Source organism: Schistocerca nitens, chromosome 7 (genome assembly GCF_023898315.1).
Source record: "Schistocerca nitens isolate TAMUIC-IGC-003100 chromosome 7, iqSchNite1.1, whole genome shotgun sequence".
In the NCBI taxonomy this organism is placed as follows: Eukaryota; Metazoa; Arthropoda; class Insecta; order Orthoptera; family Acrididae; genus Schistocerca; species Schistocerca nitens.
In genome coordinates this window covers 192,749,117-192,764,127 of record NC_064620.1, presented here as the reverse complement: position 1 = coordinate 192,764,127, position 15,011 = coordinate 192,749,117, and positions in this window count along the sequence as shown.

Below are 15,011 nucleotides of genomic sequence, written 5' to 3'. Positions count from 1 at the left end.
GGACTAGGGTTAACTGATATCACGGATAAAGCCTCTACAGCTTTTACGAAAAGGCAAGTTAATGTAATAAGAGACTCGCGAGAAAGCATAACCCTCCAACTTTTCGAGATCTTTAAACCCCGAAGCCTGCTTCCCTCGATTGATGTGCAGAAAGTCAACAGTCGTTTACAGCTTGTGAGGGTTTTCTATGTTGAGTTCATTTATGTAAGTGCCGAAATCAGACAGTCATGACACTTAACATCAAGAGCCACAATGCGGGAACGAAAGAAAGCGAAGGAAGGAACAAAATAGAACGACAGTTTCCGAACATTGATTGGACTGAGATTTTGAAAAACATGAGTTCTAATATGCTCACGTCTAATATAAAAATGTCATGGTGCAAGACAGTTAACAATGTAATCAGCACCAATGAAAGACTGTCCGCATTCGGACTCTGTGAAAGAAATTTAGGTCAACAATTCCAAGAAGTTGACACACTAATTAGTAGATACGTTTCAGTGAACACATAGTGCGTAGTGGAGCGACCACTCTGTTGTAAAAACAATTCAAAAGCCACGATCGCTTAAATACTGTTTACTGGATAACCGGTTTCAACACACTGAAGATGCCTTCATCCGATCTGTGAAGATATAACATGACAGATTTGTGGGAGGGCGTACATGAGTTACACTATATACATTACTATTAGTACAGTATCACATACCTGAATGTAGCATAACATTTATAAACCATCTGAAGCAAAGGCATTACGTATATTAGCGCCTAACAATACTCCATATGGCGCTAATGTGTATAATGCCATTGCTTCAGATGTTTCTTACTCTGTAATTGACGTACTTTATAGTATGTGTAGTATATATCGTACGCACAGCATGTATAGTACGTACAGCTAGTGTATGCGGAAGTGTTCTTTGCTTGGGTATTTGATTAGCAGTAATAGTAAAGTTGTATTGTAGTAGTAATGAGTGGTTATACCATAGGACTGTGTTTACACTGCTTGGAAGGCGCTATCCAGAGGCCGGTTGTGAATCACTAGAATCGCAGCAGGTAAACCGGTGCGGAATAAGGCAGTGTGATACCGACCGGGATGTACCAAACAGTTTTATCTTGTGACTTCATTTTTACATAAGTGATGGAAAAGAATAACAATGAGAGCAGTTTTTTATTTTCTTGTGACAATGATTTTACATCAGCTAGTTTGCCTCAGGTATCGTTATAACCAAATGGTTTATAAACGTTAATAGACATTCAGGTGTGTGGTACTGTACTAATAGTAATGTATATAGTGTAACTCATGTAAGCCCTCACTCAGACCTGTCATATTATATCTTCACAGATCCGATGATGGCACCTTCAGTGTGTTGAAACCGGTTATCCAGTAAACAGTATTTACGCGAACTTGGCTTTTGAATTATTTTTAAATTCGTAGATACTCTTGCAGTGGTCACATGAATAGTTGTAAGTGGATCCAAGAGCAAATACCTCTGATTACAAGGACATACCCTGAGAGTATATCGCTGTCATTGATACACAGGCCTGAAGCACGCTTTTTCCCAGAGGCAGAAAAGAACACTGTGTACTGGTTGCTGGGAAATATTGTTAATTACGTCATTAAAAAACTAAGATCCGACACCACCATAAATTTCAAGGTACACATGCTGTGTGAAATAGACAAAATTAGACGGTATTCGAATCACAACAAAAAGTTTGGTAATATGTTAAATATTATATTTGATAGAATGGGCATTGATTAATATAAAAAAGCAGACTGTGCTGACAGTGATGTATTGTAGTTACTTTAAGGATATTATTTAAATTTTTAGTTTAAACTTTTGCTTTGTATTTTTTCTACTTCATAAAGTAGTTTTTGAAATATTACAAAATAATGTACATAACTTATGTGACAGTCAGATTATGTGTCAAATAGTGTAAAAACACAGAACAATATAGCTGCATTTATGGTTTATAGTATTAATGTGAAAATTGACAGTTTTTAAGGAAATATCTTTATCGATTGTTTAAAACCATAATATTGTATCTAATATAATGCAATATTGCTTGGCTGCCAATTTACCCTGTTTATTTTTGCACTGTGATGTGTAAGTCAGTTTTCCAGTGAAATATGTAATATATAGGTCTGATCACTTCAGATAATTACCGTTCCATTCATGTCCAGAAAGTGTAGTTGGAATGCTAGTCAATTTTATAACGTCTCTTCTCCGCCATTGTCAGGTATTTAAGAGATTGTATAATACGATGCTTAAATTGTTTTTATGTGCGATGGGCATAAATGTTCCATATTCTGTGTAATTTTTAGTGACTTGTATATAATCGTTTGAAATGCTCATAGCTAGTCTGATTGAGCTAAGAAGATTGAAGATCAGTTTCTTCCCTTGACCTGTCTCTCACGGAGAAGATTTCCTTTTGAACATTAGTATATTAAAATGATCCCAAGAACTTGCTGATATCCTTCATAAAGTGCTATTTATGCTTGTGTAAAGATTGGAACACGTGTAATTGAAATTGCAGTTTTTTATTTATTAACGTTTGAAGGAGTCTGAATGTCTTTAAAAAAATTTTCTTGGTATTCAGATTAATTCTTTCTGGTAATTTAGTGAGTAACGCAAACTTCTGTTGTATTGATTTAACATCAGCATAACTGCAGTGATCAAACTGGTTTTGATAAAATCATTTCCTATATAAATGTTAGCATGGTTAGTGCATGTAATTAGTATGTATTTGGAATGTGTAACATTGTTCCTCAAATAAATGTTTAAAACAAATAAGTAGCTAGCGGTGGTGCCTCTGTATCACGGGGTCCTGAGTTCGATTCCCGGCCTGGTTGGGGATTTTCTCTTCCCAGGGACTGGGCGTTTGTGTTGTCCCTATCATTTCATCATCTTTTTTGAACGTGTCTGAAATTGGACTGTATAAAGATTGCGACATTATACGGGGGCTGATGTCTGATTAACTCTTTATCTTATTTTTGTAGATTTCAGCTCCAGGCAAAATTAACGTTTTGCTTTCACCGTTCATTGCTCGTTGAGCGGTTTATGGATTTTTTTGCTTGCTAATTTCGGAATATTATGAACAGTTCCACTTATCCACCCTGTTCGAACACATGGCGCGTGATAAATCCTCTCAGTTCAGTCTGATGTAGTAAGTTGTTGAGCTCACAAGTATAGCGTAATTGAACAGGTTTCTGAAACTTCTCTAATTTCGATTTCGTTCATTTTCTAGTTCCCACGTGTCTTCGTTGTCTGAGCATGTGTTAAGTACGGATCTCAAAGCTTTACCTTCGCAGATCGTGTCTCACGGTAATATATCCTGTCCAATATGTTTAGCTATTCTGAATTTTACCACTCATATTATGCAGGATTTTTGTTTGTGACGACCAGGTGTTCGTGGATTGTGAGAAACGTTATATGTCACAGTTACTGATTCTTGGGGTTAAGGTTTCAAATTAGTCTCAGAACTTCTTCTACGGTGCAACTATTAACAGTTTACTCTTACTGATGTATTCTTGTTAACTTGCTTCGTGCACTCAAGCCATGGGGACGACCGTCGCCAACCACGTGCATACTGATGGAGTTTTTCTGTATTCTTATAATTCTGCAGAATCTCTACTATATGTGTTTCTATATGCCTGAATGTCGTCATTTAAAGATTCCTCTGACCTTTCCATAATTAATAATTAACGATAATTCGTGGTGGGATCTGCAAAACGCAGTTGTAAATGTAATTTTATAACTCATCCGAGAGCGTTATGAGCAACAGCCACAATCACACATTTGTTAATCTTTCAGTTTATTGGTTTGTTCCGTTGTATCTCCAACAATTGTGATATTTTTACCAGAGCACGTGCATACGTATTCTCTCGCAAAACCTCCATTTTTATGTCCTACTGCTATTCGTTGTGCAAAAGGTGAATATGGCGAAGTTATTCATTTAATATTTATTCAACTATCATAAATGTGCAGATCCGCAACCCAGTTCCTTTAAATATTAAAGGTTTTTATTTCCTGTACACTGAAGAGCCAAAGAAACTGGTACACCTGCTTAATATCCTGTACGGCGTCCGTGAGCACACATAAATGCCGCTACATGACGTGACATGGTCCAGACTAATGTCTGAAGTAGCGCTGGAGGGGACTGACACTATGAATCCTGCAAGGCTTCACATAAATCGGTAACAGTAAGAGGGGATAGAGATCTCTTCTGAACAGCACGTTGCAAGGCATCCCAGAATTACTGAAAAATATGCATGTCTTGGGACTTTAGTGTCAGCGGAAGTGTTCAAACTCAGAAGAATATTCCTGTAGCTACTCTGTAGCAATTCTGGACGTGCTGGGTGTCACACTGTCCTGCTAGAATTTCGCAAGTTTGTCGGGATTCACAATGGATATGGAGGGATGCAGGCCATCAGACAGGATGATTACGTACGTGTCACCTGTCAGACTTGTATCTAGACTTGCCAGGGGTCCCATATCAGACCAACTGCAAACGCCCTACACCATTACAGAACTTAGAGCTTCCACAAGTTTGGAAAGTCCCCTGCTGACATGCAGGGTCCTTGGATTCGTGATGTCATCTCCATAGCCGTACATGTCCATTCGCTCGATACAATTTGAAACGAGACTTGTCCGATCAGGCAACATGTTTCCAGACATCAACAGTTCAATGTTTGTGTTAACGGCCAAGGCGAGATGTAAAGCTTTGTACTAATATTTTACCGGATTCCTGATGTTTACGGTACACTTGTGAAATGGTCGTACGGGAAATTCTCCATTTTATCGTTACCTCAGAGATGCTGTGTCCCGTCGTCTGTGCGCTGACTGTAACACCAAGCCCATACTCACAAAGGATGGCCTACCTCCGATCGGCCCTGAAATGTTAAACTTTATCCCGTAGGGTAGAGACCTGATTAGTGCGAGGGTGGGTATTTTGGTCGAAACAACGTCGTTGTAAAGATCAGGTCTGCATCCTTTGGTACTAAGTGCAGTTCGATTATTCGTACACTTATAGCTATGCTTCCGATGTAGACCTATAGGAGGATGACGAGTACTTTTTTCGTATAACCTGTCCCGTTAGCTTTTTCTAGCTCGTTGTCTACTGAGCAATGGTTGCTAGACCCAGTTAAATTAAGCAGTATGTGACTTGGCCTCATCTGGAGCGCCACATTAAGACGTTAGTAGCCGGTTGTCATCGGTGTCGGACCGCGAAACCTAGTAATGCCCTACAGCAAAGTCTGTTGTCTTTGGAACGAGAAAATTATCCAATTATCTTTATATCGATTATTTGGGCCCGTTGCCACGTTTCAGTAGAGGAAATATGTGTATTTTGGTGGTAATTGATGCCTTTTCTCACTTTACTTGGCTTATTCCCAGTAGAAGTAGTTCTACCAACGTAACCATTTCTCACCTTACTGACATCTTTTCGATCGTTGGGCCTCCTAAGAGCCTGGTTAGTGATAATGTCCCTGCTTTTGTGTCAGAGAAGTTTAATGCCTTTTGTTTCGGGAATGGCATCAAGCACATAAACACAACACCGTATTACCCTCAGGGGTCCTTTGCTGAACGTGTGAATCGTAACCTAAAATCAGCTTTAATAATTTACCATCAAGTTAAACCGAGTAAGCGTTTAACACTGCATTTCATGAGGCATTGAAGACTACTCCAACCTCCCTCTTATTGGCCTATCCTATCAATTCGCCTTTGTCAAACTTATGGCGCATTCAAGACTTACTTCCAGAGCGGGTACCCCGGGGCAATTAGAACGAACTTGAATCGGGCACGTCTTAATATAGCGGCAGCCCATGGTCGTCAAGCCGTGGGGTACAACCGCAATAGGCGTCCTTATCAGGGGAAATCGGGGGATCAAGTCTATACTAAGAATGTTCAGGGTCGAGGAAGGATGGGGGGCCTAGTAGCGAAGTTCACACCCCGCTTTATAGCTCCATGCACGGTGCTCCGTGTGTTGGGGCCGGTTAACCTGGTAGTCAGACATGATCAGACCGGTAGGGAGTATCCAGTCCATTTGAGCCAGGTGAAGTCTCTGAGTTCGGGCGCCTGTTGTAATTTGAGGGGAGGAGGTTGAGCCGTGGTCAAAGTTGCGGTTTTGAAGAGCGCGCCGCAACGCGTAGTGTGAAGCAGTCGCCCTCCCTTTCTGGCGGTGGCACCGCTGTGGCAATCGAACTTTGGTGTCTCCCTCTGGTGGGAATGGAGAAAGGTTGCCTTTTCACGTGCATTTAAGGAGCGCTATGAGCTCGCCAGTCCGTCAGTTGGGGTCAGTCTCTCGTCGCCAGCTTGCTAGTCTGACTCTCGTCCGCTTTTGTTAGGCAGTAAGAGAACTCAGCGAGTGGTAGCCCTGTCGGGGCTTACTTCCTGCATCTGAGTCTGCGCGTTAGGCCGCCAGTCGGCTCAAGCTTGCTCAGGCAATGGTCATTGGCGGTTGGAGCAATCGGTTGGTCCGTCTCGCAGTGAGACACACGACGACTTATTCGTCTTGAGCGTCGGCGCATGTGAGGTCGCCACGTGAGTACAGTGGGCTGCGGCGTATAGCGAGGGGTAGTGACTTCGCGGTCGACACGAGAGCAACAGGAGTCAACCCACGACATCAGTCCGGCCGGTGCGAGCTGCGACGCCGTGAGACGGGAGATCGGCGCGCCTTCCTGCGTCCATTGAAGTGGCTGGCACCGAACGGTTCGGGAGAACGATTTGGGGGTGCTACGCCAGGTCTTCTCCAGAAATCGCAGTTTATTAGAAGTTAAGTGATTGGTGATATGTTGTTTGATTTACTCTACTTGTTTTCTTGGTGAGGTCACCAGCCGTTTTGCTTTGGGTTGTTCGGTAATCTTCCTACCAATCTACCGTAAGTTAGTAACTGCGTCTGTCATGTTTGTCGAATTTGGTGTGTTAACGACTTTATTGCTGGGACTTTGGAAACTTTGATATTATTGCCTCTGATCTCGAGAGGCGGTATCTGTGTACTGTAGAGCATCTTAACTATTGTTTGGCAAACCTTGTAGAATTTTATATAAGATTGCATTTCATGGGCTTTTATTTAAATGATCATTTTAGTACATAAAGTTGCCTCCCTTTCATCGTAAGACTTTTCTTAGAAGCTAAAATCAAGTTGCACCTTCGGTGGCAAGGTTAATATTTTAATTGTTAGTGTTTTGTACCATTTCCATCTCTCCTACAGGGGGGTGCATAGTTTGTATGCGTGCGTAAATTGTTAAAACTCTTAGTTTAAAGTTATCTGGTGTGTTGCAGATTTGCACTAGTGAAGTCTTTCACAGGCTGTTGTGAGCGGTCGTAACTACGGGCGTGACGAAAGGGAGCGGCAAGGTTCTCTGCCCGGAAGCTCATACAGTCAAAACTTGTTTCTTTCTGCCTCTGAATAAATTGTAACTTTGATATTTAGAGGGTGCTTTCTGATCATAATTTGAAATATGTTTCTTTTAAAGAAATGCTTTTAGGCACTATAAAAAAGAATAAAACCCCCATTTGTTAAAAGGAATTTGGTTACGATTTCGTCAGTTACTCCCTGGAAACTACTTCCATGCTTACATAGTGTGATTAAATGTGTTAATGTTCTTGATGAATCGCTAGTAAATAAAATAAATTCTTAAGAATATTCCTTGAAAATAAATCACGGTTCATGCTCTTAGTCTTACAACATATACTCCTTTTCTCAGTTCATCACCTGACACCTTTCCCAATATCAGGCTTTTGTCTCATCCCCAGAATCTATGGTTCCTGTCTCTGTTTGTCCAGCAAGTTCCCAAAGAGTTCATGCACCTCAGAAAACACGATCGAAACCCATTTCGGGTCCAGTAAATCCTGTTACAACTGTTATTCCGTTGCGTGCTCCTGGAACATAAGACTAAGGGTTTCTGTTACCTGATTATTTGCTCCCTGGATGTGCCTGACAAGGAAGCGAAAGGTGGAAACATTCACAGTCCTTCTCGAGCCCACCTCGCGATTTTTCCTGTCTTCCTGGATCTCGCGAGCACCCCAATCAAAGCATGATGGTCTGTTTCGAGGACAAATGGCAAAGCTCCGAGTAGAACTTAAATTTTTCGAAGGCCAAAACCAAGAAGACCTCCCACTCACACGGAGTACTTCAGTTCCGCGTGAGACATGTATCTGAAACCGTAAGCTAAACGATCATTCGCCATCGTTTTCTTGGGGAAGGAGAGCATCTACGCTAGAATTAGAAGCACACGTTTAGGCAATGAAGGTTAGTTCAATATCCGGAACATTCAAAAGCGGCAAAATACTCAGAGATACTTTAATTGCGTCAAAGATCGCCTGCTGCGATTCCCCCATATGGTAACTCAACCCTTTCTTCCTCAAGCCATTTACTGTGGCTACTAATTGGACAAAATTCTAAACAAATTTTATGAAAAAATGTGAGATACTGATAAAGCGAGCTACTTCCTCCTTCTCTGAAGATCTTGTCTCCTTCCCTGATCTATTTTAACAACACTCGCTGAGGGAAGCTCCTTTAGATCCAGATTTACCATAGAAGGTTTAACGGTCAAACCCACTTCCTGCATGACAACGAGTACTTTGGTGTACACTGATTTGAATTACACGTCACCCAAAACAGAGTCTACGGGAAATGATAGTACTGCCGCTTCGGTGTATAAACGGAAAGGAATACTGCCGAACTGGTACAGGTTCCAAACGGTGTCAAATCCTGTAGCATGTTTATAGTCCTCGGTGAGAGAAATCTTCTGGCAGGTCTTGTTCAAATTCAAGATGGTAATATACTGCGCCTCCTGCAAAGGAAATAGAACTGGTATGGAAGTCCGGGAGTGGTACAGATTTTAAAACGCCTTTTTGGTTAAGAATTCTATAATCAACTACCGATCGATAACTACCGGCTTGTCCCTTCGTTACCTGAAACATGGGCAACGCATACGGAGAGGTGGAAACCCGTTTCACGCCGACGCGAAGCCTCTCATTAATCAGCTGTCACAAAATTTTCATTTAGGGTAGCGCAACCGTTATGGAGGTTGGCAAACCAGAATATCGTCCATCAAGCCGATGTTATACTGAATCCTGGCGGTGACTCCGAGTTTGTTTGTCACCACGTCAGAAAACCGTACAAGTACTCCCAACAGAGCTTTGGCTTAGCACTTCCGCAAATGATTGACTTGAAACTATTATGTACCACGAGGCAATTCACCTTTTGGACAGGAAGACAAGCACACTGCTTAAAATCCCTACCAAGACTCAAATGGAATGAAAGCTTCTTCTGGGCATAATTAAGAATTAATCCTCTTCGCTGCCTGAAATTACACCCTAATCACAAATTAACTGACAATTCTGCGGCTAATATCAATTCCACCGGCCACTGAAAACCCCATAAAGCCACGCTTCCCTGTAATCAACCTTCTAGATTCATCACTTGCCTGTTGGCAGTTCGACATTTCTGTAACGTTTCTCGCATGGGAGCTAGCTTATAAAATCCACTCTTTGGCCAGTACCAGTTATATTGATAAGACAAACTTTATTCGGAGAGTTTATTAGAGCGCAGACGGGTTCATGATTGTCGTATCCGGACACAAAAGGTAGGTACTGACTAGTTACCATCCTGATTCACTTACACCGCTTGGATCGTGAACGACTCCCAGGGTATCAAAGTGTTTGGCGTCAGCTGTTCGGACGTCCATCGCTCTGTATGGGTCACTGGACCATAAAATGACCGGTATCGCCACACCGAAAAGAATCTTTAGTATTCTCAGGATTCGTCTTATTGCCACTTTCTATCTGAATATTACCAGTATGTTACCCTGTTGCTGATGTTTCAAAAATGCTTCTCGTATCGGCAAATGTATGCTCTTGATTTTAAAGAACAATTCACTAACCGGTAAAAAGTGATAAACCTCAGTAAAACACAAAATCATTCGTGACTTACCTTCTCGACTGTTTCCCCACTCAGTCACAGGCAATATCAATATAGCGACTGCAATTCTAATCTCCTCAGAATAATATTGGAGAGCTCCGCCACAGGCATCGACGAGTAGAAAGTATTTATACAGCAGTTTGCCCCTAACTCGCGACCATTAACTTCCTCACACAAGCTATCTCTCTAAGTCATCGAACATTATCTGAACCTCTACTACCTCAGCCACACTCTTTACGTAGCAAACCTCTAGTCCCCAGATACGTCAACTGAAGTATCACTGATGTGGAACGTTAATGCATTCGCAAGTTCTCAGAACGTTCCAACACTCATAAAACTTCTCCCACTTGAGTTAATTCATCTACCGCCTTTCAGCCCTGACATATTTACTCTTTATCTGCTGCTACGGACCTGGTCTGTACGAGGACGTCGTTTTGGCCAATTTTGGGGTGATAGTCAACTCCATAAATTTGCCTAATCCAAGTATGATGATACCTTGTGTGCCCTTGCCTTTTAATTGATGAAGTATTTCGGTGAGCTTGTTAAGATAAACTTCGTGCTTGTCGCCCTAGCATCGTGGTAGTCCAGCCATGTTCCCCTCAACTGTATCGCTGTACGTGTTGCCTGTCGCGGCTCATTTCAAAATAACTGATGCTCATTACATTGGTGAAGATTTTTTTTCAATAGGTGCTGCTCTTTTCATTTAAATTATTATCGCCAACTACTGATGAAAAAATTATGGAGATTGATGTTCTGTCGTGTCTCCTATTTAAAAGCAGTGCGGTTTATCTTAAAGGGAGCTACCGTTTTCATTGCAGTTATTCCGTACCAGATTTGTTAGATCTTTTTTGGGCATTTAAAGTTTGTCTGGTCTCCCAATAAAAATATGGAGATTCATTTTAACAAAAGCTACTATTTTCAGGGTCGTCATTAAGGGCGTTCATATAGTAAAATAATTTCGGAGCATTGAAGCCGTGTCTTCTCGCCTTTTACTGTAATTCTGGTGTTACTGTAATAATGGTGTTACTGTAATTATGGTGATACTGTAATTCTGGTGTTACTGTAATTCTGGTTTTACAGAGGACTGTATAGCCTATTGCAATTCTGAGTTGCGCCTACAGATAGTTTGCTTACCATCATGTGTAGCCATTGGGCAGATGTTTTTACCAATTAATGTCGGCTTACAAGTTGTTACGTACCAGAATTTGTCCTTACTTTGCTGTAAAAGGAGTGGACTGTTATGAGTTCTTAAGATTAGTTTTGAGTCTGTTGTAGTTGACCTTGTATGGGATTCGCCCACATAATAGTATGGTCGTGCATGGCAGTTCTGCACCATCGATCTTGTCTGTTGCATTATCACCGCCTAAGCGGGGTGTGAATCGTATTTATATAGCTTAGTCTTATTCTAAACTTACGTCACCAACGGGCGTAACGCATTTGTTGTGTGTATACTTCTAGTTTGCTGTGAATTTTAATAGCATTTTTTAAATTCTATATTCAAAGTCACCTTAAAGAATTTTGAAGTCTATAAAAAAGGTAATTTTTGATAATTGCAAAAGTATTATAAACAAAAGATAGGTTTAGGTAATATGGGAAACTTTTTCTTGTTAAGAATTCGGTAAAATTTTAGTTTTTTCGAAAAATTATGAGCAAAAGAATTTGTGTTAATGTTCTACTGAATAAAATGGCGTTGGTGTTGTCAACGGCGAATGCTCTTCATTCTTGTCTGGCCCAGTCGCAACATTCAACAGCGAATTAGGCTGGTTGAAGGGTCCGCAAGACACCCTAATATCCATGCTGTGCAGACAGTAAAGTTGAGCAGTTGAGCATAATGATAAGGCCTGTGGCCTCGGGATACTCATAATATATTAATATTTTTGTCTGTACATACTTTGCTTGTACTTTTTGTGTATTTTTTAATTCATCTACTTACACTAATTAAATTTCGCCACGTAGTTCAGTGCTGTTACTTATGAGTCTGTAGGATCGTTTCTGTGTACGTCAACTCTTCTAGTTTTCAGAATATGGTGTGTGTGAATATTATCCTTATTGAATGTTCAATAGTCCCACTACTGAGTACACCACTTGCTGCGTTCCTGGTAACAACATCTAACGGATTTATTTCTGCCTTTACGATAAATGAATGTAAATGGACAGAATTCATTGTGTACGTCACTAGTCTTGAGTAACACTGGAAGTTTCGCTCTACACTTCCGAACCAGAAACTACAATTACTAATGGTTGATTAAAAAATGTGACTCTTGTAACCATTAGGCACCATGTAATATCAGAAACTATCATTGGTTGCGTGTATGAAATATTAATTTTCTTGAGGTGTAGAATCAAATCACTAAATTAGAGAGGACAGCAATGGAGTTTTAAGCGAATCGTTGCCCGCTTTAGTTCCTCGCACGTTTCAGTCGATGTTCAGTTTGATCGTCCTCTGTTTTCACTTCTTTTCTGTCGTAAGCATTCAAGCGAATGACGCGCTTTCACTCACAGCTGTATTATAATGTTATATGGCTGTTTCATTTCCGTTAGGTCAGGAAAAAGGCATTTATGTAAAAATACAACTGCAATAAGCATCAATGCTGACAGGCGAAATGGACTACGTGTGTAATTTGTTTGACAGTTGGTCGTGAACCAAATGAACTCACTATTATTTGTTATTTGTCATGATGAAGAAGGATATCCTATGTACTGAAAGTTATGGCAGTCTGAGTATAATATTTCTGTGGGCGATGGACATTTAAAAAGATAACATTCTCAAATATTTGTCTAAATGCAGTCATACATATAAAGAGAGAGAAATAATCGTACATCTTTGATAGAGATTATTAATTTCATTTTATTATTTGTTTAAATGGAGTTCAGTGATATTAAAGCTTCAATGACATTCTTTTACAAGGGTCCTTTTAAAGTTTCATTTTATTAATTCATTTAATAATTCATTCACTTTAAATATCTGTGAGGCGGTGTCCCCATTCACTTTTCAGACAAACAAGAGATTTAGTCCTGATTTTGTCTGCCAGCACTTCCAGCACTGTCTCTGATGACGATGCATCAGTGAGATGTCCTTCTGTACTTGGTTACCCATGAATATGTACACTGGCTAGTGAGCCGGTATCCCAATCCACTTTGCAGACATGCAAGAGTCCCAGTCATGACATTCTCCATCCAGCAGCACGAACACCCTGTCCAATAATGAGGCATCGGTGATATGCCCTCCTCATACACTGTTCTAAGTTCCTCATCAATATGTTCACTGGCTTGTAGAAAAGCTGTTGTCACCATCCACTTTGCAGTCACCCAAGAGTCTTAGTCGTGACATTCTCTGGCCAGTATCTCTAACACATCCCCAACGTTGACACATTGTTGGGATATCCACTGTAATCAGTTCCTCACGAACATGCCTATTGGTTAGTGAGTCAGTATCCCTGTCCATTTTGCACACGCACAACAGTTTTTGCACTGACTGTTTTTCACCCAGCACCTCCAACACCCTCTCTGACGACGATGAACTGGTGGGATGTCCACGCCACGAATACGTTTAGTGGGTAGTGAGGCGGTGAGCCCGGCCACCAGGTGGACGCACAACGGTCTTCTCCCCGACTCTCTCCGCCCAGCACCTCCGACACCCTCTCCGGCGGCGAGGGATCGGCGGGATGTCCTCGTCACACTCCACCGCAGGCGGCTCATGGATCTCGGCAGTCGTCACAACCATCCAGCCATCGTTCACCTGCACACAAAAGCAACTCTTCCCTTTAAAATTCATAAGACTTTCTTTACGCAACAACAGTACCAATAATTCCATACTGTGACTCGGATGGACAAAGCGTACATTAAAAGAGAACATCTTTCTATTTTTGTGTGTGATCGAAAGAAAGAGAAGAGTCTTCAAGCTAAATCATTAACGGTGACAATGATCATACTTATTATCTTCCAGTATTAACAAAACTTGTGCCATTTTGTATTGGTCTGAGAAAAGGGTATGTTGTATGTAATCTAACTTATCCCTTAGTAGCGAGTTATCAATGAAGTTGTGTCTTTAGTGCCGCCTTACCTTCCCGATGACTTTGCCGCAGGCTACATCAATGGCAGCAGGCGGTGGCCGGGACTTCTCCGCCTGCGCTGCCAGCAGAACCAACTCGTCCACGTCTGAGCGCAGCCGCCAACGCGCGGCGCTCATCCTCTGTGGAAGATTTGTTTCCACCGTCACAATTCATTCATTTGTTGATTTCCAGTTTTATTTTCTAACTTTTATGTAACATCTAACATTTAGTGGGCGTTTACTCACAGCATAAATTAAATTAATCTCGTATTAGTGTATTAAATTCAGCAGCCTTGCAACATTTAGAAATTAGACAAAAAGGTCCTAGTTTTGGCAGCACATACTTGGATTGTTTTCCGGATAGTCATAAGGTGACAATACGACTGTATTTTACCTTGGGTCTGGATCGTTAATGTGTAGTACTTAGAATAGGGATTCAAGAAAACTGCATATAAATTATCTTCACTTAAATCTCTCGGGCTGATAATCCGTGGTCGATGTATAAAACTCTCTACTGACGTTTCGTCTTTGACTGCGACAGATATCCTCCGAGGATGTCTCTAGCAGTCGGAGACGAAACGTCAGGGGAGAGTTTTATAAATCGACCACGGCCTACCAGACCAGTGGTTTTAAGTGAAGACAATACAGGCCGTGAAAGCTTACACTGTATCCATATAAATTTGTTTAACAAGCTAAAACGATGTGGTCCCACCTCTCTAAAAAGTAACTAGAATGTTTAAGTCGTTGAACGTGGCCCCTACTGAAACCCTCCTGTGACGGCAACACGTAGTGAAAAAGTCTCTCATAAATGGTCTCTAGAAAATCCAATTAATTTCAGAACTTCTATCGTCTTACCACAAGAACCAGCCAAGTACGAGCTGTACAAATAGTCACATAAACTACCTCCAACTGGTACCTAACATCTCACACTCATAACATCCGCCATAAGCAAAACAGAATAAGCCAATGGATCCACTCACTGCTTTGGGACCTCTAAATACCGAGCACGTGTACGCACATGCATTTACAACGGTCGACTTAA